The following is a 25,148-nucleotide window of genomic DNA, read 5'->3' on the forward strand; positions in this document are numbered from 1 at the left end:
ACACTTGCCCCAGAGAAGTCAGTCCCCTCCCGTTTTCACTTTTTTGTGCTGAAGTTGAACACACTACCTTGGTTCTGGCAGGCTTGGTCCTCTCCTGATTTGCTGGGGTGTTGAGAAAACTCACAGGACAGCAGGGCTGAAAGAGGAGGGGCGGGTCCGGACTTTGCTGAGCAGAGATGGTTGACCAGAAGGAGATTACAGAGACACGTCTCACCTGCTGCCGATCGGCCTTACACCTAGATCCAGGTGCCCGGCAATCAATTCACCAGGTAAACCTGCCTTCCTACTCGCTCTGCGTGTGCTGGTGAATTGGAATAGTCGTGAGGTAGCCCACCTGAGGAGTCTCCGCCAGCCACAGGCAAGGTGAACCTTGCAGGGGTAAGGACTAAGGCCCTTACCATGGCTCCTTTGGGAGGGCCATATAACCACACTCAGAGCAGAGCGCTGTCACCCAGACAAGCCCACCTCAGCTCCAGACCCCAGACGTCTGAGCACTGACATTCGGACAGAGGCGTGGAGCTTCTCAGTACTGAGGCCAGGCCAGGTCTCCATGTCCCCCTGAAGCTCCCAGGACAGAGGCCAGGCCAGGTCCCCATGTCCTTGTGCACAAGGAACATGGTCAGGTCTAAATATTCTCATTGTAGACAGCACGTGGTCAGGTCTAAACATACTCAGTGTAGACAGGACATGGAGCTGTCTAACCCTACCGTGTAGACAGAACTTGATCAGGTTTAGACTAGCTTAGGGCTGCTCTCCCAGGAGGCACAGGTCACACGTGTGGGTCTCTCATCTCTGGACAGGGGCTCACCCTCGTGCGGGAACCAGGATGTACATTTCTGGGAGAATACATCAACATTGGGCTCGCACACTTTACCCGCATCAGGAAACTAAACAAAATCTTTCTGACATTAAACATTTCAACGTGCAAAACAAAAACGTTACCAATGTCTCTGGCCACGTGATGGTCAGGATCCCGGGCTAACCCTGGAACTTCTGGCAGTGCAGCCCTGTCCAAGAAGTGGCCTCATTCCAGCATCCCAGGCCCCCAACAGGAGGCGGCCTCAATGGAAGCCCAAGAAGGACAGTGCATCCCGCGGGCCAAATCGGGGGAGCACGCTCACGGCAGCTGAGAGCACCGCGCACAGGTCCTGCTTCCCGGCAGCATGTACCAGGGGGTGAGGGCTCCCACAGCACCCAGCCAGGCTGTTTCGTGCACCAGGGCTGATTTGAGGGGTGAACACAGGGAGAGGCTGGAGCACAGAAGCCATCTGAGCGCAGAACTAATCCACTTTCTGTCGCTATGGGTTTGCCTGTTCTGGATGTCTCATGTTAGTGGAATTAATAAATTGTCCTTTTGTGTCTGGCTCCTTTCTCTGAGCATCTTGTTTTCAAGGTTCATCCATGTTGCAGCCGATGTCAGCGCTTCACTCCTTTTCGTGGCTGAGTTAATACTCCCCGCCGCCGCCCCCTTACTTTTAACTCTATAATTTATTGTGACTCCCTGCCCACACTGTACAGGGCCCATGAGAAATTCACCTCCTGTCATTCTTGGGCCGTAACCTGCATTTTTAACCGACACCCAGGGGTCCTGTGCAGGAGCTGAAAGCCCAGCCCCACACGGTGCACAGTCATCCTGTGTGGCCAGAGCCCAGGAGGAAGAGGGTGAGACAGGCCTGCACGTTTAGAGGACCAGCCCTGCAGTCTCATGTGGGACCAACTTGCTGGTCAGTGTCCTGTGAGAGCTGTCCTCAGGGCACCACGTGGGGAACACAGAACGGTCAAGGGCCGCCTGCACGTTTAGAGGACCAGCCCTGCAGACTCGTGTGAGACCAACTTGCCGGTCAGTGTCCTGTGAGAGCTGTCCTCAGGGCACCACGTGGGGAACACAGAACGGTCAAGGGCCGCCTGCACGTTTAGAGGACCAGCCCTGCAGACTCGTGTGAGACCAACTTGCCGGTCAGTGTCCTGTGAGAGCTGTCCTCAGGGCACCACGTGGGGAACACAGAACGGTCAAGGGCCGCCTGCACGTTTAGAGGACCAGCCCTGCAGTCTCGTGTGAGACCAACTTGCCGGTCAGTGTCCTGTGAGAGCTGTCCTCAGGGCACCACGTGGGGAACACAGAACGGTCAAGGGCCGCCTGCACGTTTAGAGGACCAGCCCTGCAGTCTCGTGTGAGACCAACTTGCCGGTCAGTGTCCTGTGAGAGCTGTCCTCAGGGCACCACGTGGGGAACACAGAACGGTCAAGGGCCGCCTGCACGTTTAGAGGACCAGCCCTGCAGTCTCGTGTGAGACCAACTTGCCGGTCAGTGTCCTGTGAGAGCTGTCCTCAGGGCACCACGTGGGGAACACAGAACGGTCAAGGGCCACAGCACTGCAGCTGTCTACTTGCAAAGTGCTGAGGCTGCAGGGGACGGTCCTTCCTGCCTCTTCCAGCTTCTGGGGACTCCAGGCATCCCTAGACCTGTGGCTGCACCTCTCCCATCTCTGCCTTCACCTTCACGTGGCTTCTCCTCTGTGTCTGTTATCTCCCCTCATCTTATAAGGACGCAGTCACACAGTACGAGGGCCACCCTAATGCCCTTGTCTTAACTACTTACAGCACCAGGCCCTACTTCCAAATAAGGTCATGTCCTGAGGCCCTGGGGTCAGGATGGGGCTGTCTCTTTCCACGGGTGGCGCTGGGGTGGGCAGACACAATCCCCCTTCACTCTAAGGTAACAGATCCCATATGACAGGTGTCCTTATAGGAAGAGGATATCAGGACACAGAGACACCAGGCACATGCCCAGGACCACCCGAGGTGACCAAGACTCTCCTGAACCATATCTCACCCAGACCCTGTCCGTGGCCTCCACCTTGGCCCCATCCTTGCGGGGCCTGCACAGCCCGGTCTCAGCAAGAATCCTGCTCTGTCAGCGCAGAAACGAGGGCACCGGAACACACCACTCCAGAATGTGCCTCTTCGGCATGTGGATTACTTTGAGCTAAAGGTCACCAAGAACCAGCAGATGCAGGGAAAGCTCTAGAACACGCCAACGAGGGAGACGACAGGACAAACCAACCCTGCCAACACCATGAACACGGAGCTTCAGCCCCCAGAACCTGGGAGACAATAAATGTCTGTTGTTTGACCACCTGGTCTGTGGTGTTTGTTACGGCAGCCCCAGGAAACAGACACCATCAGCCTCTACGGACAGCGGTGAAGAGCTGGGTTTGCACCTGAGCTCCACCACCAACAAGCCTCCCTTGGACCAGTTACCCCACCGTCCAGGCCTCGGTCTCTCACCTGTAAAATGGGATTGGTTACAGTGCCCCATCTCACAGGGTCACAGGGTGGATTCCGTGAGCTAAAGCATGTGAGGCACTCAGAACTGAGGCACACAATAACCATGCAGCACATTGGCCGTCACCCCAACATTCTGGACCCTCTCCTCTGGGAGGGAACCACATCCAGCTGTTATAAACTCTTTGTATACAGCTGAGGGGGTTCAGAATTTGCCACCCCAAATGTCACCTTGGCATAAGGATTATTTGGAGTTGAGGTGATTGAGGAGCTGCAAAAAGAAAAACTCTGCCCTCCTCCATCTGCCTGATCCCTTGGTGAGGATGTCCCCCTCCCTCTCCTGTTCCAGGAAGGGAAGAAACAATCTTATCTGAGATGGTACCGACTTCAGTCTGCATAACAAACCTCACTAAGTCAGCTCTGTCCTCTCTTATTTTCCCCCACTTACTTACCTTCCCACAACTTCCTGTCCCTAGAAACTGAAACCTGTTTTCCTTTGTCTTGTCACTTCTCCAGAAACTTATCAGCCTGTGTTAACACGGCACATAAGTCCTTAAGTCTAACTGTCTCTTTGCATCTCCACTTCTTTTCTGTGCGGGGCTCTGTACACAGACATAATAAACCATTTGCTCCTGTTAATCTGTTGTTTGTCAGTTTAACTTGCAGGTCCCTGGGACAAAACCTAAGAGAGTAGAGGAAAAATTTTTCATCCCCTATACCGCGTCAAATACACCAACAGCCAACCCCCACTTTGTTCTTGTTCTGCCTCAGCAACAGACACCAACCCTCTCCCCACCTATGAGACACTCAACTAGCACCCCTGTCTCCATCTTCTCTCGCAGCCTGTCCCATGGCTCCCTCAGTCACACCCTGTCTCATAAATGTCCCCCGAGGCGAGAACCCGGGACCCCAGGCCACCTGGGGGGAGTGTGACATTCCAGCACCAAGTGTCCAGGTGGCTGGAGCTGGACTCTGCCATGCAGCACACCCGGGGGGTGATTCCATCCCAGTGCCCTCCAGCTACAATGGCCCGCACATCGCCCACGCAGGTTTCTGAAATGCTGGCGGATCAGGGCCAGGGCTCAGACCCCAAAACCCCACACTCAGGGCTCTGTAGTGTGGGATGGCTGCATCACAGGGACCCCAATTAGGAGTGTGGTCAGCCTCAGTGTAGGGAGACACACCTCTGCTGTCCTTAGGAGAACAAGGGTGGGTCTGCGCCCCTCCCAACCACACACCCCAGTGGGCCCCCCTTCACAGCCAACTGGAGTACTGACTGGAATCCAAGCCCTTGTGGATCCTATCCAAGTTGGGCCAGGTCACAATGATCGCAGACCGAGGGGCTCAGGTGACGCCTGGGACTTCCCCATTTTGCTTTTAAGGGAAAACCACTGAGTTTCAAATGAAAGGAACCAGGACTCACCAACCCAAATGTGCATGTTTGGCATAAGGATTATTCTGAATAGAAGGCCACTGAGAACCAGGAGACTCAGGAAACGCTCTGAGAACAGGGCTCAAGTATTCCTTCCATAAAGGAAATTCACATTTATAAAGGAAATGCCCACGTGTAGGGACCTCTTCTCCCACACCTGGAAGAGAAGGCTGTGTAACAACTCTCACCAGTAAAAACAAACAAAAGGCACCGACTTGAATCCGCATCACGAGCCCCACTAACCCTCTTGTTCACCGGGCTTTCCGGACTGCCTTCCCACGGCTTATCCCCGCCCCACCAACCCCTTCCCTCTGTCCAGCCCAGGACGGTATTTCAGCCCCCACTTCTCACTGCCTCCTTGAGGAATACTGCCTTATAAACTCCCACACATTCCATCTTTTTTCCCCTCTTGTTAGTCTGCCTTTTCTCAGTTTAACATCTGGGTTCCAGGCACTGAACCTGGAAGGGGAGTGGGCGCTGGAGCGGGCTGCCATCCATCGTGAAAGCCATCTTGGAAACTTCAGAAATGGCGTGAGCCACTGTTAACCACAGCTAGCGTTAGCAGTTAACTTACGGCCTTACACTGAATAAACTATATTCAGAATAAACGCAGCGAATTCTCAAAACTCACTACCATTACTGTAGACCTCACTGGTTATCGTACTGCATTTACTACCATCTCTGCTCACTCTTACCCTCTCCCACCCATAGTGTGTGCGGTGGAAACTCTCTGGGGTTCTTCCCGGCTGCGCGTTCACGAACATCACATCGGAAACTCAAAACTGGCCACCGTGGGAATATCTACACCACAGAAACGGCAGATGCCACCCTCCAGCCTTGGGTGATTGTTTTGTTGATGGTCTAGACTTAGAAAGTGATGGGAGAAGTGTGACTCACGCAGACCGGATGTGCAGGGGTGTGTCTGTGGTGCTGCATTGTAAAGACCGAGAGAACACTCTTCCGCATCCGAAACCCAGGACGCGATTCAGCAGAGGCTGCTGACGTCATGGAGGAAGGAGTGAGGTTCTACACACGTGGAGTTCGTAATCTTACTCCTTAATTACAAGAAAATTCCAAGCAATACCAGAACTGCTCTCGTGTGTCGACTAGGGGAGCACGGGTGGTGGGGGAACAGGAGCCAGGCAAAAATCCACAAAAGCATCCCGTGAAGCCCTGGTCTCTCTGGAATTTACACCAAAGTCCTGTCCACTAGTATTTTTTGTTAATTGTTCGCTACATCCTGGGTATCAATTTAGCTAATAAACATATGTGCCCATATATGCACCTTTTGGGGGAGCCCTTGAGAATCAGGATTGTGTGCTGTTATCACATGATATCAGCACAGCATCATCTTTGTTATCTGTGTACCACTGTCTTTCACATCATCTTATATCATAAACTGTGCAGGCATGCTGGCTCTTCTTTCCCTGGAGAGCAGGGTCCTGACCATTGGCCAGTACGTCCTTGCCCATGACCCTGTCACCATCCCCTGGGAGAACTCAGACCCTGAAACATTGGCTGGACTCACACCCAAAACCTAGGTGTCCAGGGGTATGGATTTTCCAGATTTTCACCTCAATTCCACAACTTGCCAAACTGGATAAACACGGCCACCTTGTACATTCAGATGTCAGCAAGAGCAGTGGACAGAGCTCCTACGAGACGGAAGAGAAGGAAAACATTGTGTCCGACCAGCAGGTCCGTGATTATGGCTGTGGTGAAGCCGGACACCCTCACCTGAGAACCAGACAAGGATGCTGTTGCTTCAGGATGTCTGCGTCTGGGTACTGTCACCACAGGAGAAAGGGTCACCCCAGTAGACCTCAGCCTCACTCATGCCTGAGTGGAGAAAAGAATGAAGGAAGGAAGGAACTGGTGGTAACCCAGCAGGGCATTCACAGGGACCCCAGCCCCTACCCAAGAGAAATTCCAGAGTCACTCCCAACAGGGAGCTCACCCGACACCTGCATTGCAGGCCCTCACACACGCTCCTTGACCCCAAACATGAATATGTTGAGTAAATGAACAAATGTCACTCCCAGATACAGTCACAAGAACCCCCACCTTTTAAGATGACCCCTGTACCATAGAAGCACACAGACATTTCTATTTATAGGATCCAGTGTTGCTCCAGGAAAATCCATCAAAAACGTAGCCTTGAAAACGGAAAGATCACCCCTTCCCTGTACCTACCTCGTACCTCCCCTAGGCCCGCCCACCTGCTTGGCATCCTCAGGTACACACACCTGATGATGTGCGTGTGACTAATATTAGTGGCAGCTGTTCCAGAAGCAGGGACGGTGGTGGGAATTGTTCCACTACAGTACTCGCACATTGCTTTGCAATTTTAATCCTCAACCGAGTGAAATAATTCCTGGGGCCTCATCTACACTGAGACAGAACAAAAAACATCCAGCCACAGTGCAGATGAACTTGCAAAGCAGGCTGAGGAACTCGGTTCCTACACAGCCCACCCGGGACGCACAGTAGGCAGTGTACAGCAAATCCGACTCCAAACCACGGGGCTTAATTTCCCCGGAGAATAAAGGAAGACTCCCTTCTTCTGCTTTTGTAGGACAGTTACTTTAGAAAGTGTGGGAATTCCTTCTCTGTCTCTTTGAAGCGTGTGCACATCTTTTAAAGGCAGAACACACCTCTGACACTACCACAGCTCAGAATGTTTCCTGCAGACGTGGGCGTGTGTCTGAAATGTGATGGAGGAGGAAACCCCGTCTCCCTGCTCCTGGGAGGAGAGGTCTGAGTCCCGTGGGGCCTGGCTCCAAACACAAAACCACCTCCATTATCAAGACAACAGTGATTGTTTATCTGGGACAGCTGCACGAAGGGTGAGACTCTTCCGTCTCTGCAGCCTCTCAGTGGGTCTGCCCCGACGCCACCTGTGATGCACGTCACACTATGGTTTCATGCTGGGTCCAGAGTAAATGGTTTGTGGAATGTCCCCTCCCTCCTGTCACAGCTCAGATCTGAGTGTCCCTCCACCTGTCACAGCCCAGGGTCTGAGTGTCCCCTCCCACCACAGCCCAGGGTCTGGATGTCCCCTTCCTCCTGTCACAACCCAGGGTCTGGATGTCCCCTTCCTCCTGTCACAGCCCATTGCCTTTCGACAATGTTGAAGGTGACCTAAAGGTCCAGAAATCCCCTCACCCTCTGTGTCTGGGAAATGGCTTCCTGAAAAGACCCCTCCCCACAAAGACTCTGCTGAGACTCAGGAGCCCCCCTTTCCTGACCAGGCCACACAGACCCAGTCCCTCCCCGGGCTCATCAGCCAGGAGCCGACCCGCTCCTTCCCAGGATCTGTCAGAACAAGGGCTGGTGACCCACGCGTCTCCCTCCTTCCCGGCCGGAACTGCAGCCGCCGGGTCAGAAGCCCCGCTCAGGGCACCTCCTGAGTCGGGGCCCTTGATCCACGTGCCGTCAGGCCACCTTTCGTGCCAACCCCTCGCCTGGGCCTTTATATTTGTGTTTATTTACTCCTCTCCACGGAGAAACCGCCTTTGCCCCAACTCTCCAGATGCTTCCAGACCTTGTCAGGAATTCTCTCTGTAGTCATAGTCCCCCCTCTACAACAATAGTCCTCCCCTATTGTTATATCCCCCCTCTACAGTAATAGTCCTCCCCTATTGTTATATCCCCCCTCTACAGTAACAGTGCTCCTCTATTGTTATAGACCCCACTCTCTAGTAACAGTCCCCCCTCTAGTTACAATGCTGCTCTATTATCATAGTCCCCCTCTGCAGTAATAGTCCTCCTCTATAATAGTAGCCTCTGTACAGTAATAGTCCCCCCTCTACAGTGATAGACCTCCCTCTATTGTAACAGTCTCACCTGTACTATAATAGCTCCCTCTCAACAGCAACAGTCGTCCTCTATTGTAATAGTCCCCCCTCTATGGTAAGAGTTCCCTCTCTACAGAAATAGTGCTGCCTCTATTGTAATAGGCCTTCTCTACAATGGTCCCCCTCTGTTGTAATAGTCCCTTCCCCTACTAGCACACTCTCATCCCCTTGTTATAGTCCCCCTTCCTCCTCACAATAGTTCTTTTGAAATGAAAGTCTCCTTTCTAACCCAGACTTGATTTTATTTTATAGGCCTAAAGGGACTGCAAAGATGACATAAAGCAAAACACTTATTGCAGGCCCCAGGCGTGGGTGGTGCAGAGGCGCCTGTGGATGTATGTCCCCCATCATGTAGGGGCACCTGTTAGTGTGTCTGTGTCACCACTGTGGGGACACCTGTAGGTGTGTGTCTGCATCCCCATCACAGAGGAGACCTCTCCCCAAACACAAGTCACATGACACTCAGGGTGTCTCGCCAACTCCTGTCCCCATGTCCCCAGGCCTCTCCCCATAATTCAGGTCACTGGAGCACTGCGTGTCATGTTCCTTCCTGTCCCACATCCCCCAGTTTCATCAGAATCTGGGTCACTTTGTAACAAGTCCCTCATCCTCCCATTTGCCCCCGTCTGAGAAGGTCATGGGTTTGTCCATGGTGGGAAGAAAATCATCCCATCCCCGTGGACACCAATCCTGCACCTGCCAGGCACTCACCTCCTCCCAGGTGCACAGGTGTGAGTTACCCACCCTCTCCCTCGACCCACAGACCCCAGCTCTCTGGTTTCCAAGTACAGATTCAGGTGTGCTCAGCAGTAGCGCAATCCCAGAACCGGCCAGGCGATCCCCACTCCCGCGGTGCAGCCCCAACCTCGAGCCCTGGGACAGCACCCCTGGGAGTAGGCCAGGTGCCCCCCGCACACCCCGATGCCTTCCCCACCCAGCACTTCCTCAGCTGGATCCACTCCACCCTTTGCCTCCTCAGTCAACACGGGACTCAGGTGGGCACAAGGAGACACTTTCACAAAATGCACCGGGTGCGAGATGAGCTAAGGGCCCAGTCCCGCTGACCCTCCTGGATGGCCAGGTGAGACATCTGAGCCGCCAACCTGTGACCATGGCAGGAAGGCTCCTTCTGTGACCACGCTCACCTGCAGGTGGTGGCTGGCACAGAAATAGCTCTCAGGTAAAGGAACGGATGGGCATGCTCACTGCTGGCAAACCCACTGGAGTTCCCATTGTCCTCCTCACCTGGGCCCCCAGATGCTCAGCGGGCCCCCCAAATGCTCACCAGGCCCCCCGGAATGCTCAGCGGGCTCCCCAAGTGCTCGCCAGGCCCCCCAAATGCTCACCAGGACCCCGGAATGCTCAGCGGGCTCCCCAAGTGCTCACCAGGGCCCCAGGAATGCTCAGCAGGCTCCCCAAGTGCTCGCCAGGCCCCCCCAAATGCTCACCAGGCCCCTGAATGCTCACCAGACTCCCCAAGTGCTCAGTGGGCTCCCCAAATGCTCACCAGGACCCCGGAATGCTCAGCGGGCTCCCCAAATGCTCGCCAGGCCCCCCAAATGCTCACCAGGCCCCTGAATGCTCACCAGGCTCCCCAAGTGCTCAGTGGGCTCCCCAAGTGCTCACCAGGCCCCCCAGAATGCTCAGCGGGCTCCCCAAATGCTCACCAGGCCCCTGAATGCTCACCAGGCCCCTGAATGCTCAGTGGGCTCCCCAATCTCCAGGCCCCCAGAATACTCTGCGGGCCGTCGAACACTCAGCAGTCTCCCCGAATGGTCACCAGGCCTCCTGCACACTCACTGGGCCCCCCAAATGTTCACCAGTCTCCCCCAAACACTCAGCGGGCTCCCAAAATGCTCACTGGGCCAATCAAGTACTCATCAGACCCCCTGAACGTTCAGTGGGCTCCCCAGATGCTCACCCACACCCACCTGCCCAGATTAGATGGCCCTGTCCCCGCAGCGTAAGGACAAGAAAGGAGGCCTCAGCCAACAAGTTCCTGCCTGACCCAGACCTGTCCTACCGACTAGGTTAGCGGCCCAGCAGACAGTGGGCTTGTCAACGCCCCCTGTGAGCCACTGTCCAGGGGCTCCTCCCGGCTCAGCGGCTCTGACCCAGCGGGTCTCCTACCCTCTGCGCTGGGAACACCGGAGCCTGCGAGCGGACGCTTCCCCCCGGACCCCCCACCCCCCACGCCGCCCTCCATGCTCTCCTGCTGCCCCTCCAGCCCCTGGGTCCCAGGAAGGAAGGAGGAGTCTGGACCCGAGGGGAGCGCGGACCACCCTTCACCACTGCCCCATCTCGAGCCTCTGAACTGAGGCAGGGAGGCGGCACTCACCACGACAGCTGACTTCGGAGAGTTTCCTGCGGCAGCTCCGCCTGTCTGCCAGTCCCCCGGCACTTGCCGAAACACTCCTGCGCCGTGATTGGATGTGAAACTCCCACTCCTGTGAGGGTGTGGGAGGAGCCACCTCCCAGAGCTGACCTGCCCCAAGCGCAACACAGGGAGCAAATCCCCACCTTCAGAAGGGACGTCATTGTGGGGACAGCACTGCCCAGCTGGAGGGTCCACGGATCCTCTCCGCAGGGACCAGGAGCTGAGAAGTGGAGAAAGGGAGCCACTACTCCCTCCGAAGACTTAAATGTGTTCTCTATTTTAACACTAAACTTCGCATTACAACACCCTCGTCAAATCAGAGTCAAAATAAAATTGGAAAGAGCAGATTACACCTGAATTGATGCAACCTTCCTAACAGCCAAAGAAGATACTATCGACGGTGCCGCTGTTGTCTATGAAGAAAACAAAAGGAGGCTCACCAGCCTCCCTATAGTCACTGTGTACTCAACATTCCAGGTCTCCTCACAGTTTGCACAGTTTGAGATAAAAAGACAAAGCCTCCTGAAAGATAAGCCATTGTTGCATTTCACCAAAGCCAGATCTTTCTAAAGATATCCATAGCATGTTGGAGGTAGAGAGGATATTACACTCATCAAATCCAGTATCCTCCAGGTGGCCCATATGATGCTAACAGCTTTCTCAGAACAGAGGGTCTGTAGTCAACACTATCTGTGGCTCGTTGTTGTTTTTCTGACCCCACAGACTTCTCAGAGCCTCGTGGTTGCTAAAATGCACAGGTTTATACATTTTACAATATTAATAGACTGCATATCACAATATATAATAAATACGATAAATATTTATCATGTTAAAATTCTTATGTCATGTACATAATATGATATATATCTTAGATATTATCTATATAAACTTTAATATTATACTTTTGGGGGGAGGGCGTTGGAATGCATATCACAATATATAATAAATACGATAAACTTTAATATTTATCATGTTAAAATTCTTATGTCATGTACATAATATGATATATATCTTAGATATTATCTATATAAACTTTAATATTATACTTTTGGGGGGAGGGCGTTGGTTTGGTTTTTTGCCACCACTCGTGGCTTGTGGGATTTTAGTTCCCTGACCAGAGACTGAACCTGGGCCCTTGGCAGTGAGAGCAGAGTCCTAACCACTGGACGTCCAGGGAATTCTAATATTATAGTTTGAATACCCCATGGAGTATGCAGTTGTTTTTTTTTTTAACAACTTTCCTGACCCCAGAAGCGCTGTTACAAAGACGATTTTTAGAGCACCCTGAGTAATACAGACGTAGTCCAATTGCCTTAACAGATTAAGAAACAGAGACACAAGATTGATGCCAATTTCCTAGAGGCAGTGCCAAGATCAGGACACAAATATCCTAATTCCCAGTGTCCTTTCTTCTCTGCCATTGAACTTCTTCCTAATGAATACTGGTCTCTGGACTTGGACAAAAGGCCTGTGCAGGTATCTATTCAAGAAACCTCTGAACTGACCAGACGTTACATTCCAACCCTCAAGTTGGAATGTAACGTCTGACATAAATGATGTATTTAATCCCCATAAACTATGCACTAAACATTATGTAAAATTTTGGATTTGGGTTATAATTGGGGTATTAATATATCCCAATTCATACGTCACGTGCCCGGGTTTGCCGCAGGAGCCCAGCTTGGTCAGGTGCCAGGCATTACCTCACCGGTGATTTACGGCACTTCTCCAAGGCTTCTTTTACGTCTATTACCTAACGTTTATGGCCGGTGACCCTGCTTTACGGCGCGCACGCGCACACACACACACACACACAGACACATTACATCAATTTCCCGGGTTTTGCGTCATCCGACCCTGGTTTACGTCACCTGGCGCTGCTTTACGGCACTTGACCGTGCTTTACGGCACAATCACAGACTTAGTTTATATCAATTTCCCAGGCTTTATGTCACCTAACCCTGATTTATGCCACGCCTGCCCCTCAATCCTGCAAAAGCTGGAGGAGTTAAATTGGAACTTCCTGTTGATTCCAGGGCCTAACATAGCTTTTGGCATATAGGCTATCAGTGATTGTTCAACAGACGGATAAGTGAGAACCTTCTGCTAAGGGGAAGAGTGTGGGGATGTAGGACCCTATGGAGCCTTTCTGAGACAGGCCTTCCCCCGTATCCTCTGCTTTAGCTCCTCTCTGAAGTCCTTAGATGATAGTATTTGATGCACATTTCCTGAGTTGTTTTGCAGATCTGAACCCCCGGCCCCGCCCACCACCACCAGGTGGAAGAACTACTTGATGACCATGAGTACATAGCCCCAGGCCTCCGAGAGCCTAAGGCTTGATAATGTTAACACCCGTGACACCACCCTGCTACCTCACCATCAGCCAGAGAGCTGTGCACAAGCTGATCACATACCATTTGATCCACCCCTCCCTCACCTGGTTTTAAAAATGCTTTGCTGAGGGCTTCCCTGGTGGCGCAGTGGTTGAGAGTCCGCCTGCCGATGCAGGGGACGCGGGTTCGTGCCCCGGTCCGGGAAGCTCCCACATGCCGCGGAGCGGCTGGGCCCGTGAGCCATGGCCGCTGAGCCTGCGCTCCGCAACGGGAGAGGCCACAACGGTGAGAGGCCCGCGTACCGCAAAACAAACAAACAAAATGCTTTGCTGAAACTCTTCGGGGACCTCGGGGTTTTGGGGGGCATGAGCCACGTCTCCTTGCACAGCCCTACAATACACCCTTCTCTGCTCCAAACTCCGTTTCGGTTTGTTTGGCCTCACTGTGCATCAGGCACACGAACTTGTGCTAACAGGGACAGGAGAAAGAGGCTCAGACGGAAAGGGGGAGAAGGAAGTTTGCGGAGAACTCTCAAGAGAAGGCACAGGGATGAGCACAGCCTGCGCACCAAAATACCACGGTTTTTACATGCTCCGTATTCACGACCACCAGCACCATTTTCCAGATGCCAAAACCCACGCAGGTCTGCAGCTTGAAAACTGCAAGCCCAAGAGTCAAGCTAGGTATTTCTGGGTCTAGAGTTCTGCCTCTAGAGAAACAAAGGGCAGTCAGACCGCAGAGAGCCTGTTAGGCTGTCCGGCCAGTGGGCCACCTGGCCAGGCTAGAAGTGCCCCATCAGGTGCTGAAGGCAGACCTATGTCCCCTCTACGAGGCGAGGCAATTTGGGCCGGAGAGTCAGAGGAGCCCGGTAACGAACCCCTCCTCTCTGCACGTCCTTGGGGTTCTGCCAACCCCATAGATCCGGAGGAAACTAATTTGAAAAGATACACGTACCCCAAAGTTCATAGCAGCACTAGTTACAATAGCCAAGTCATGCAAGCAACCTAAATGTCCATCAACAGAGGAATGGATAAAGATGTGGTATATATCTACTATGGAATATCAGTCATAGAAAAGAATGAAATAATGCCATTTGCAGCAACATGGATGGACCTAAAGATTATCATACTAAGTGAAGTAAGTCAGAAAGAGAAAAACAAATACCATATGATATCACTTCTATGTGGAATTTAAATTATGGCACAAGGAACTTACTTACAAAAAAGAAACAGACTCACAAACATAGAGAACAAACTTACAGTTGCCAAAGGGGAAAGGGAGGGGAAGGATAAATTAGGAGTTGGGGAGTAGCAGATACAAACTACTAAATATAAAATAAACAAGTCCTAATGTAGGGGGGAAAAATCAGGAGAAAGAGCCTCCCCCCAGCGTGTGTGTGCACACTCTCACACACTCTACTCTCACACACACACTTAAACCAGCCCAGAGAAAGAGCCCAGGCACTGACTTTGATGTCACAATGATCAGGATCTAAAAAGCAATTACATTGCCAGGCATTGTGCTAATACAACTATTGAAATCGCTAGTCGAAAACACTTAATAACTTAGATAGACTGATCTAAAAGCTGATTTAAAATTAACCTGGCACGTGCATACCATCTAAATTATTCTCTCCTATGATCTAGTCTCTCATTAAAATCAAATTTCATTAGGAGAAATTATACATTTTGTACCATGATTGGGAAGAAGCCACATTCACTCACCTGCTGATGAAAGTGGAGGGTTTATCATTAGAGCTAAAGGGGAAATGAGTGTCCCGCCTTCCCAGGTGCAGGGAGATCCGTCTCCGCAACAAACCACCCTCCCTCCCATTTTTCCCTCAGGAAATGATGGAAACCTATTAAAATTGCATCAACTGAGAACCCCAAACCAATAGGTGCCTGAGTGGGAAGGAAGGGGGGGGGTCTCCCAGCAGCACCTCAAACTCAGAGGAAACTCAATAAGCCGGCATCTAACGCATTTCTCCACAGGTAAGAAAACCCAGGCCAAGGGGGAAAGGGGCTTGTTGGAGACCAAACACCAAGTCGGCGCAGGGGTGGAAGCAGAAGTTATTTTCAGCAGAAAGCTCCCCCCGGCCCCCCGGCCCCCCAAACACCTCTCCTTTCAACTCACAGTTTCCTGCCACACGCCGGACCAGAGAAGCTCCTGGCGCAGCGCGTTGCTCCGCAGAGGAGCTTTTGGCTTGGACCAGGCTCCTTAGGCCACGCCTAGGGGTGGTCCCAGGCTGCTGAGCAGTTTTCTCTCGTTCGCAAATGTAGCCAGCTGCCTGCCATTGGCTAATCTGGGCCCGCTTGAAGAGGCCCACGTGTGGGAGGAGGGTCGTGACTGACCAGCCGTCCGACGGGTCTGAGGATCCAGGCGGGAAGCTCGCAGCCAGTGTCTGAGCACCGGGCGCTGTGTCCTGGTTTTTTGGAAATCTTTGCAGTGACCTTGATAATATTTTATAAGTGGATCTCCCACTCCGCATATTTATGAGATAAAGAATTTCCCCCCCTTAAAATTCAAGAGGGACATTCTCTTAGAATGAACAGGAAGACACAGGATGCTCCCAAATGATCTATTACTTGGAGGATTTTTAAATTCTAGCGAGAAAATGTAACGGAGCAGGACGCTATGGGGCCTTCCTGGGACAGGCCTTCCGCCGTATCCTCTGCTTTAGTTCCTCTCTGAAGTCCTTAGATAATAGTATTTGATGCACATTTCCTGAGTCGTTTCACAGATGTGAAACCCGCCCACGCCGCCCCCGCCCCACCAGGTGGAAGAACTACTTGATGACCCAGAGCACGTAGCCCCAGGCCATCTGGAGCCTAAGGACTGATAATGTTAGCCCTGTGGCGTCGCCCTGTTACCTCATCATCAGCCAATCAGAGAACTGTGCACAAGCTGACCACACACCCTGCACCCCGACCCCACCCCACCCCACCCCCTGGCCTTTAAAAATGCTTTGCCTAACCCTCCCGGGAGCTTGAGGCTTTGGGGGACATGAGCCACCTCGCCTCCTTGCATGGCCTTGCAATAAACCTTTCTCTGCTCCAAACTCCAATGTTTCAGTTTGTTTGACCTCACTGTGTGTCGGGCACAATAACTTGCGTTAACAAAACACTCATTCTCTTCACCCTCTTGGGCATCAGCACCAGGTGGGAAATGGCTGCACTCCTTATTTAACCCTCCGATTTCTCCAGAACCTTTCCTTCAAGGAGAAATCTCTGGGCTCTGCAGGGACTGTGAGTGGTGACAGGTAACTCTGAGACTGATAATCTGGAGGAAAAGAGACAAGGTCTGGAAGCATCTGGAGAGTTGGGGCAAAGGCGGTTTCTCCGTGGAGAGGAGTAAATAACACAAGTATAAAGGCCCAGGCGAGGGGTTGGCACGAAAGGTGGCCTGATGGCACGTGGATCAAGGGCCCCGACTCGGGAGGTGCCCTGAGCAGGGCTTCTGACCCGGCGGCTGCAGTTTGGGCCAGGGAGGAGGGAGACGCGTGGGTCACCAGCCCTTGTTCTGACAGATCCTGGGAAGGAGCGGGTCGGCTCCTGGCTGATGAGCCCGGGGAGGGACTGGGTCTGTGTGGCCTGGTCAGGAAAGGGGGGCTCCTGAGTCTCAGCAGAGTCTTTGTGGGGAGGGGTCTTTTCAGGAAGCCATTTCCCAGACACAGAGGGTGAGGGGATTTCTGGACCTTTAGGTCACCTTCAACATTGTCGAAAGGCAATGGGCTGTGACAGAAGGGAGGGGACACTCAGACCCTCGGCTGTGACGGGAGGGAGGGGACACTCAGACCCTGGGTTGTGACAGAAGGAGGGACACTCAGACCCTGGGTTGTGACAGGAGGGAGGGGACATTCATACACCTTGGTCACACCCAGGACATCCTCACATCCTGTCCTCTGACCTGTAGCCCCCGAGGTCACACTCAGAATGTCATCACATCCTGTTATCTGACCACTGGATGTCATCGTCACAGTCAGGACATCCTCTGGTCCCCTGTGAGGGTCACTATTATTCCTGTTATTATGATTCTAGTTTGGGGTATTTTCTCAATTCACATTTATGTCACATAAGAGCTTAGAAAACTGAGATCTTTATTTTGTAGTCAAAATCTTTCTCTCCTTAGGTCTTCTGGCTTTCAGCAGAAAATCGTCAGCTTTGTAAGTCATTCATGTGGCTTCTGAGAAATGGGACTACTGTGATTGATGTCTTGGCTGCAAAATACCCAGTCTGCTCAGAATATGGTAGAGAGATGAGGAAGCATGAGTATCTAAACAGTCTTATGATCCGAATTAGATCTCCTAAAATTCACATGTTGAAATCTTAACCCCCAGTACCTCAGAATGTGACTGTATTTGGAGATAGGGCTTTAAAAGGTGTAATTTACTTAAAATGAGGTCATTGGGATGGGTCCTAACTCAATTAAGAAGCAGAAATTAGGACACAGGCATGTACAGAGAAAAGACCATGTTAGGATACAGGGAGAAGGTTGCCATCTTCAAGCCAAGGAGAGGGACCTCAGAAGAAATCAACCCTGCTGACACCTTTTTTTTTTTTGGCCATGCCACGTGGCATGTGGGATCGTAGTTCCTGATCAGGGATCGAATTCGTGCCCCCTGCAGTGGAAGTGAAGAGTCCTAACCACTGGACTGCCAGGGAATTCCCCAACCCTTCTGACACCTTGATCTCAGACTTTCAGCTTCCAGACTTGAGAGAAAAACTTCTTTGTCGAAGCCACCCAGCCTGTGGTATTTGTAAATTCAGCCCGAGCAAACTAAAATACATAGGTATCGCCTGGAAGCAGATTCCCACCTCTTCCCACACACAGGTGAGACGGTTGCCTTGAAAATGTCATATTTTTGGTCAGAGAAACGTTCAACTGGCTTCTCAGCTCCTGTGCTGATGTAATATGTTGGCAGTATCTTTAGCGTGCTTCCTAGAAGAAGGATCAGTGAATAAGCACCTTGATAAAGAAATAGCATCCAAATAAACAGGTGTTTCTTTTCACAGACGCCATCCATTATGCATGGGAACAGTTCTTCTGGTCTGTTTTCTTTTCTTTTTCTTTTTTAAATAAATTTATTTATTTAGTTTTGGCTGCATTGGGTCTTCATTGCTGTGTGTGGGCTTTCTCTAGTTGCAGTGAGCCAGGGCTACTCTTTGTTGCAGTGTGCAGGCTTCTTATTGCAGTGGCTTCTCTTGTTGTGGAGCACGGGCTCTAGGTGCACGGGCTTCAGTAGTTGCAGCACAGGGGCTCAGTAGTTGTGGCTCACGGGCTCTAGAGTGCAGGCTCAGTAGTTGTGGCCCACGGGCTTAGTTGCTCCGTGGCATGTGGGATCTTCCCGAACCAGATATCGAACCCGTGTCCCCTGCATTGGCAGGCGGATTCTTAACCACTGCACCACCAGGGAAGTCTATGTATCTATATTTTTAAAGGATTTTTTTGAGCAGTTTTAGGTTCACAGAAAAATTGAGCAGAAACAGATTTTGCACATTTGTTACAGCTAATGAATCTACATTGACACATCATTATCAACCAAAATCCATGCTTTACATTAGAGTCTGTTCTGGGTGTTGTACATTCTATGGGTTTGGACAAATGTATAATGACATGTATCCACCATGACAGTATCATAGTGTTACGGTCTCGCAAACACACCTGCAGTTGCTCCCGGGGAGGGAGCAGATTCAAAAGAGAAACAAAAGCTTGCAGTAGGATTAGGTCATTTATTAAGCGCAGAAACACAAACCAATCGATCGGGGCCTCTCCCAAAAGAAGGGTGAGACCCCTCACTCAGAGGGTGATTTGGTTTTATACCCCCTTGTAAACAGGATGTTCATCTCAATTTCAAACAAAAGAACTGATAGAGCGTCTCCGAAACCCACTTTTCCCGTTCACGGTGGGCTGGCAAGCCAAGCTCAATTTCACAGAAGCCAAGTCATGCGGTTAGCAATAAAGCAGTAACAGCACAAACAGTTTTTGGAAAATAACATATTATTTATACCAGGTGTTTGAATTGTATGTTCCGGGACATCGTGTCCCGCCACAATAGACAGCATTTTCACTGCCCTAATAAACCTCTGTAATATACTTTTAACTATAGAGATCATACACATTTTACAATAATATGCTTTTTTCAGTTGACTATCTTGGTCTCTACACATCAATAAATTTTATCTCACCTAATACCTGAAACATGATATAAAATTTCCAAATGTTCCAATTATGTTTTTATAGCTGGTTGTCCAAATTAGTATCTAATCCAGAATCACACAAGTGCTTGTGTTTCAATAATTTTTTGTGTTTTGAACAGGTCTATTTCAGTCTAATAAGTACTTATCTCTGTTTTATTAAGGTTTGGTTCTGAGGTTTTGTCTTGTTCTTTTGTTTGGAACATATTCTTTTGTTTCTTCGTTTTGCTTGACTCTCTGTTGGTTTCTATGCATTAGATAAAGCAGCCAGACTTAAAGCAGTGGCCTCCTGCAGGAGATGAGCCTGACCGTTCAATCCTGCCTCACTCTTGTTGTCTCTCAAACCTCAGTGACTGTCCAAGCAGCCTATTTTATTTTTAATAGCTCGTAGTAGATGAGGGTGTGCTAAGACCAGTCGGTGTTCCAAAGCAGGGGAATCTCAGTCAGAACCTAGATTCAGGCTGATTGGAAGCCAGACCCTCAGGCAGAAGATTTTAAAATATGCAAATATAAACAGTGCTGTGGGGCTGAAAGCCTAGGCCCCATGGCCACCAGAGCCAGGTGATGTAGAGGTGTCCCCTGGAGGCAGCCTCAGTTTTATAGACCCATATTTTTATTTCCCTGGTAACAAGCTAGTCATGATTTGTTTTAATTTAGTAGTGTCTTATTTTTTTCAGTTAAGTTCTCTGAAATTATTTTTAATGCTATGAGTAAGCAAGCTCCAAACACCATAACTAAGTGAGGTTTGATGTTTGCTTCAATATAAAACTGACACATGACTGCAGACTATTAGGAGACACTCAAAGTCAATCCAGGGATTTGAGATCAAGTTGCTAGCAAGTTAAACCCTAAAATTCACCATGGTCAATTTTCAGGATGCTGAGCCATTTTAAGTAATACAGACGAGATTTATGCAAAACCAGAGCACCAAACCGCAGTCTGAAAATATTAAACGGAAAATTCCAGAAATAAACAATCCATAAATTTTAAATTGTGAGCCTTTCTGAGTAGCGTGATGAAATCTCACGCCCTCCTGCTCTGTCCCAGCCGTTATTCAGCTAGCAGCCGTCATAGTTATCAAATCGACTGTCACTGCGTTACTGAACCACACTTGGGTCCACTTGCCCACGGACAGTAAAACCAATCTACTTGACACCGGGTTATGGTGAAGGAAAGTGTAGTGTTTATTGTAAGGCATCAGACAAGGACAGCTAATGTTCAAAAACACCTGAACTCCTCAGTGGGTTTCAGGGAGCATTTAAAAAGGCGAGTTGGGGCTTCCCTTGGTGGCACAGTGGTTAAGAATCTGCCTGACAATGCAGGGGACACAGGTTCGAGCCCTGGCCCAGGAAGATCCCACATGCCGCGGGGGCAACTAGGCCCGTGCGCCACAACTACTGAGCCTGCGCTCTAGAGCCCGCGAGCCACAACTACTGAGCCCGCGTGCCTAGAGCCCGTGCTCTGCAGCGGGGGAAGCCACCGCAACGGGAAGCCCGTGCACCACAACAGAGAGTAGCCCCAGCTCACTGCAACTAGAGAAAGCCCGCGTGCAGCAATGAAGACCCAACGCAGCCAAAAATAAATAAATTAAAATAAATAAATTTAAAAAGGCGAGTTGAGGAAGGGGAATCCCAGGGTAGGTGATCAGCTCGGACACAATTCTCTGATTGGTTGATGTGAGGTAAGAGGGCGGTGTCACAGGGGTTAACATTATCAATACTGCGGCTCCTGTCAGTCTGGGGGCTACGTGCTCATCATGGTCATCAAGTAGTTAACTTCTTCCATTTAGTGGTGATTTTAGCATTTGTAAAACAACTCGGGAAATGTGCATCGGATACTCTTACCTAGGTACTTCACAGAGGACCCAAAGCAGAGGACTCGGGGGGAGGGGTCTTTCCGGGGAAGACCCCGTAGTTCCTGCTTGGTTACTACAGCATCACAGTGCTTGTGTTCAAGGAAGCCTTATTAATGGCCCCAAAGTGCAAGAGTAGAGATGCTGGCAATTCGGATATGTCAAAGAGAAGCCATAAAGTTCTTCCTTTAAGTGAAAAGGTGAAAGCTCTTGACTTAGTAAAGGAAAAAAAAAATCCTATGCTGAGGTTGCTAACAACTAGTAAGAACAAATGTTCTATGAAACTGTGAAGAAAGAAAAAGAAATTTGTGCTAGTTTTGCTGAACCTCAAGCTGCAAAAGATACGGCCACAGTGTGTGATAAGTGCTTAGTTAAAAGATGGAAAAGGCATTAAATTTGTATAATAAAATATTTAGAGAGAGAGGGCACTTTCACATAACTTTTATTACAGTATATTGTTATAATTGTTCTATTTTACTATTATTGTTGTTAATCTCTTACTGTGACTAATTTATAAGCTAAACTTTATCATAGGTATGTATGTATAGGAAAAACTTTATACATAGTGTCCAGTACTATCCTTAATTTCAGGCATCCACTGGGGGGTCTTAAAACATATCCTCCACAGATAAGGGGGACATACTTATATGCCTAGGTATTTAATATTTTTTCATGCTCTTACAATGGAATTCATTTTCAAATTCATTTGCAAATTCTTTTGTTGTAAGTACATGGAAATACAATTTTTGTTTATTGATCTACCCAGGGACCTACCTAGCTAAAATAATTTACTAATTCTATTAGCTTGTATGTAGATCCTTTTGACTATTTTTTTCATCTACGTATTCTGGTTAACCACAAATAATAATAGTTTTATTAAAAAAAACAAAAAATACCAACCAGGGCACACGACATAAAGTTGGGGCACCTGATGTAAAGCCAGGGGACCTGACATAAAACCGGGCATGTGACTATATTTCTCCACATAGTAAGTTGAATGATCTGCTAATTTAATTCACAATATCAATTAATAAAGGAAGATTTTATAATATTGAAACATCCTTGAACTCTTGGAATAAACCCCAACCAGGCTCTTATTTCTTTCCCACAATTTTCAAGAGGAGACACAGGCAGAACCATCTTTACTCTGTCATCTTAAAACTGGAAACACCAAAAGAGATTTTTTAATGTGAGAAGACCATCAGGGGAAGCCTGGGATTTCGAGGACAGAGGGTCCAGGAGAATAAGCCTTAGATCTGAGTGTGAAAAAAAGTGGCTATAGGCCCAGTATAGAGATGGACTTGCAGAACACTGAACTATTGTGTGATTCTTTTCACCAGTCCTTATTTCTAAGGGTATTAGCTAGGATTTGGGCTGCTAGGGCTGATATAGCAGCTCCATGACTCTTCCTTCTGGCTGCTCTGTCATCTTCAGGGGCCACATCCTCATTCATAGTCCAAGATGCTCACACCCCTGCCAGCATTCCCTGGCTGAGGGGCAAGGGAGAGCATGCCTCTACTCTTTAAGACCAAAGCATTGCTTTTTCTTATAGCCCATTTGCTAGAAGTTACTCACATGTCCACACTTTACTATAAAGGCGGCTGGGAAGTGTGTTATTTTTTCTGGACCGTCTTTGCCTTGCTAGAGATTCTGTTACATATAAGAAGGGAAGAACAGAGGTTGGCAGACGAGGAGTGGTCTCTGCCTCTGCAGGCCTTCTGTAGAGCCTTAGAAACTTGGCATGCACCTGTCCTAGCACTCTTAGTAGTAGAAGATTCATGATTATTTAGGAGGACTTATTTTTTTGTGTGTAAAATTAGGCAACTGGTTTATGATCCAACACTTGGGGCCATCATTTCTGTGACACTGTGATCTAATTCCTTATTTCTTTAGACAAGTCCTCATTCCTAGCTAAAGGTCTGCTTTGTGAATCTAGGAAGAAGTGGAAACAGCAGTTCTTGCCAAGAGCAATGTAATCCCCAGCTATCACTGTACCCAATCATGAGACCACTTTCCTATCTGAAGGAGATGAGCCATGTAAAGTGCTCATTTTGGGCAACAGTGATGATCAGAGTCAGGGCAAAGCAGAGATGAGTTCCTGGTCAGTGTCATGATCCCAGACATAAGACGTACCCTAACCTCTAGTGGCACAGAAATAAAGAAAGCTTCTACCCAGGAGTTGGGGCTGAAGCCTTTGGATCATGTCAGCAACCAACGTTTATTGCACACCTCCTTTGTGCCAGGCCTTGTGCTCTAGCTGAGGACAATGGTGTTGAACAAGATAGATATAGTTCCTGCTCCCTGGAGGGATGAGAGAAAACAGAGATTTAAATAAACCGTCACCATTGAATAATTACACATGTGCCATGTACTGAAAAGTACAGGGTGATGTTGGCATGTGACTGGGGACCTGCCTTATTCTGGGTGGTCAGGGAAGACTAGCTTCCCACGGTAAATGGGATATGAGCTGAGACTTCAAGTAACAAGTCAAGACAGAGGGTGAGAATGGGAAGTACATTCTAGGTTTAGAGAACAGCATGTTCAGCAAGTGGGGCTGAAGTTGAGAGGAGAATGGGAGTGCTAAGAGGCTGGAAGAGAGTGAGGGCTGGCCACCTTCCAGTGCAGCAGCACTGAGGGATCAGAGCTGAAAGAACAAAGGCCAGCTTGGTCACGGTTGGGAGGGAACTTAAGGGTGGTCAATCCAGTGGCTTTTGGTGCTTTCCCCTCCCCCAGGCCTCATTTTGGAATTTTACGGGGCCATTTTTGTCACAAGATTTGGGGGTGTTGGATGGGAGCCAGTGGTACCACAAATCCTGCAATGCACAAGACAGACCTGTCTATTGAAAGTTTTCACAGACTTTCATATGTCTTGCTGAACATTCACATAGGTAAAAACTGTTTATAAATTACCTGAATCTAGAGCTTTTTAAAAAAAAAATCAGGATGAACACAGTGTATCTTTGCACAGTTTTAACATAACTGAGTCTCCAGAAATATAACTACTGTATAATCAAGAGAAGATTCTGTGATCACCATTTTTTTTTTTTTCTATTTATGCCCATCTTGCAGGATCTTACTTCCTGGACCAGGGATCAAACTCGTGCCGTGCCCCCTGCAGCTTGGATGCGCTGAGTTCTAACCACTGGACCGCCAGGGAAGTCCCTGTGCTCACCATTTTGGATAACAACTTGTGATTTTTGAAACACCAATATGAGATACAGCACTGTGGCATTCAGGCACGTTCTATGTGTAGAACAAATGATCTGACCACTTATTAGGTCTCCTATACCAGTCACGACCAAACCTATACGTTCTGAAATATATATTTTAAATCATAATTTTCCTTTTATTTCTCCTTTATTACATAAATGTTAGCACATAACATTACTTTTTATAATGCAGGTTGTTTATACTGTCTATGATCTTCTAAGCCATTACCTATGAGTTTCATGCCAGGAGAGTATGCTGGTCATTAGGAAATATTTGTTCCAGAAAGGGGGCCTTGGGTTTGACAGCATGCGATCCAGGCGTCCAGTCCGGAAACTCCCAAATCTGGTTGCACGGCAGCTTTACTAAGATACAAATCCCCGGCGCCACCCATGGTTTGGGCCCAGCGCTCGCCGCATTCTTGTCTTCCCTAGCTCACCGCGAGGAGCAACTGCTTCCTCGTTGCGACCCGCATCGGGGAGAAGGGTGCCAGGCTTCGGAGTACCAGGGCTTCGGTTGCAGGGGGCGGGGCCAGAGCACCGCCGAGAAGGAGCGAAGCTGCTCCTAGAGAGGCTCGGCCGGGGCCTGGTGACGCACTTCCGGCCGCCCGC

General features: G+C 49.7%; 1 long non-coding RNA gene across 3 annotated transcripts in view; it reads right to left on the reverse strand.

Moving 5' to 3' along the window:
* The window catches only part of LOC112393313 (uncharacterized), a 35,846-nt gene extending 20,360 nt beyond the window's left edge, over positions 1–15,486 (reverse strand). For 2 of the 3 annotated variants that reach the window (XR_003001885.1, XR_003001883.1), the window contains exons 1-2: positions 10,913–10,947; positions 6,455–6,556 (exon numbers count right to left, since the gene is read on the reverse strand). This is a non-coding gene — a long non-coding RNA (uncharacterized LOC112393313). Of the gene's footprint in view, positions 1–6,454; positions 6,557–10,912; positions 10,948–15,417 lie in introns of those variants that run through there. The other variant, XR_003001884.1, reaches the window with a different exon arrangement.
* Between the last annotated feature and the right edge of the window lie 9,662 nt (positions 15,487–25,148).

The sequence above is a fragment of the Neophocaena asiaeorientalis genome, unplaced genomic scaffold (assembly GCF_003031525.2).
Source record: "Neophocaena asiaeorientalis asiaeorientalis breed wild unplaced genomic scaffold, Neophocaena_asiaeorientalis_V1.1 scaffold40, whole genome shotgun sequence".
NCBI classification, from domain to species: domain Eukaryota; kingdom Metazoa; phylum Chordata; class Mammalia; order Artiodactyla; family Phocoenidae; genus Neophocaena; species Neophocaena asiaeorientalis.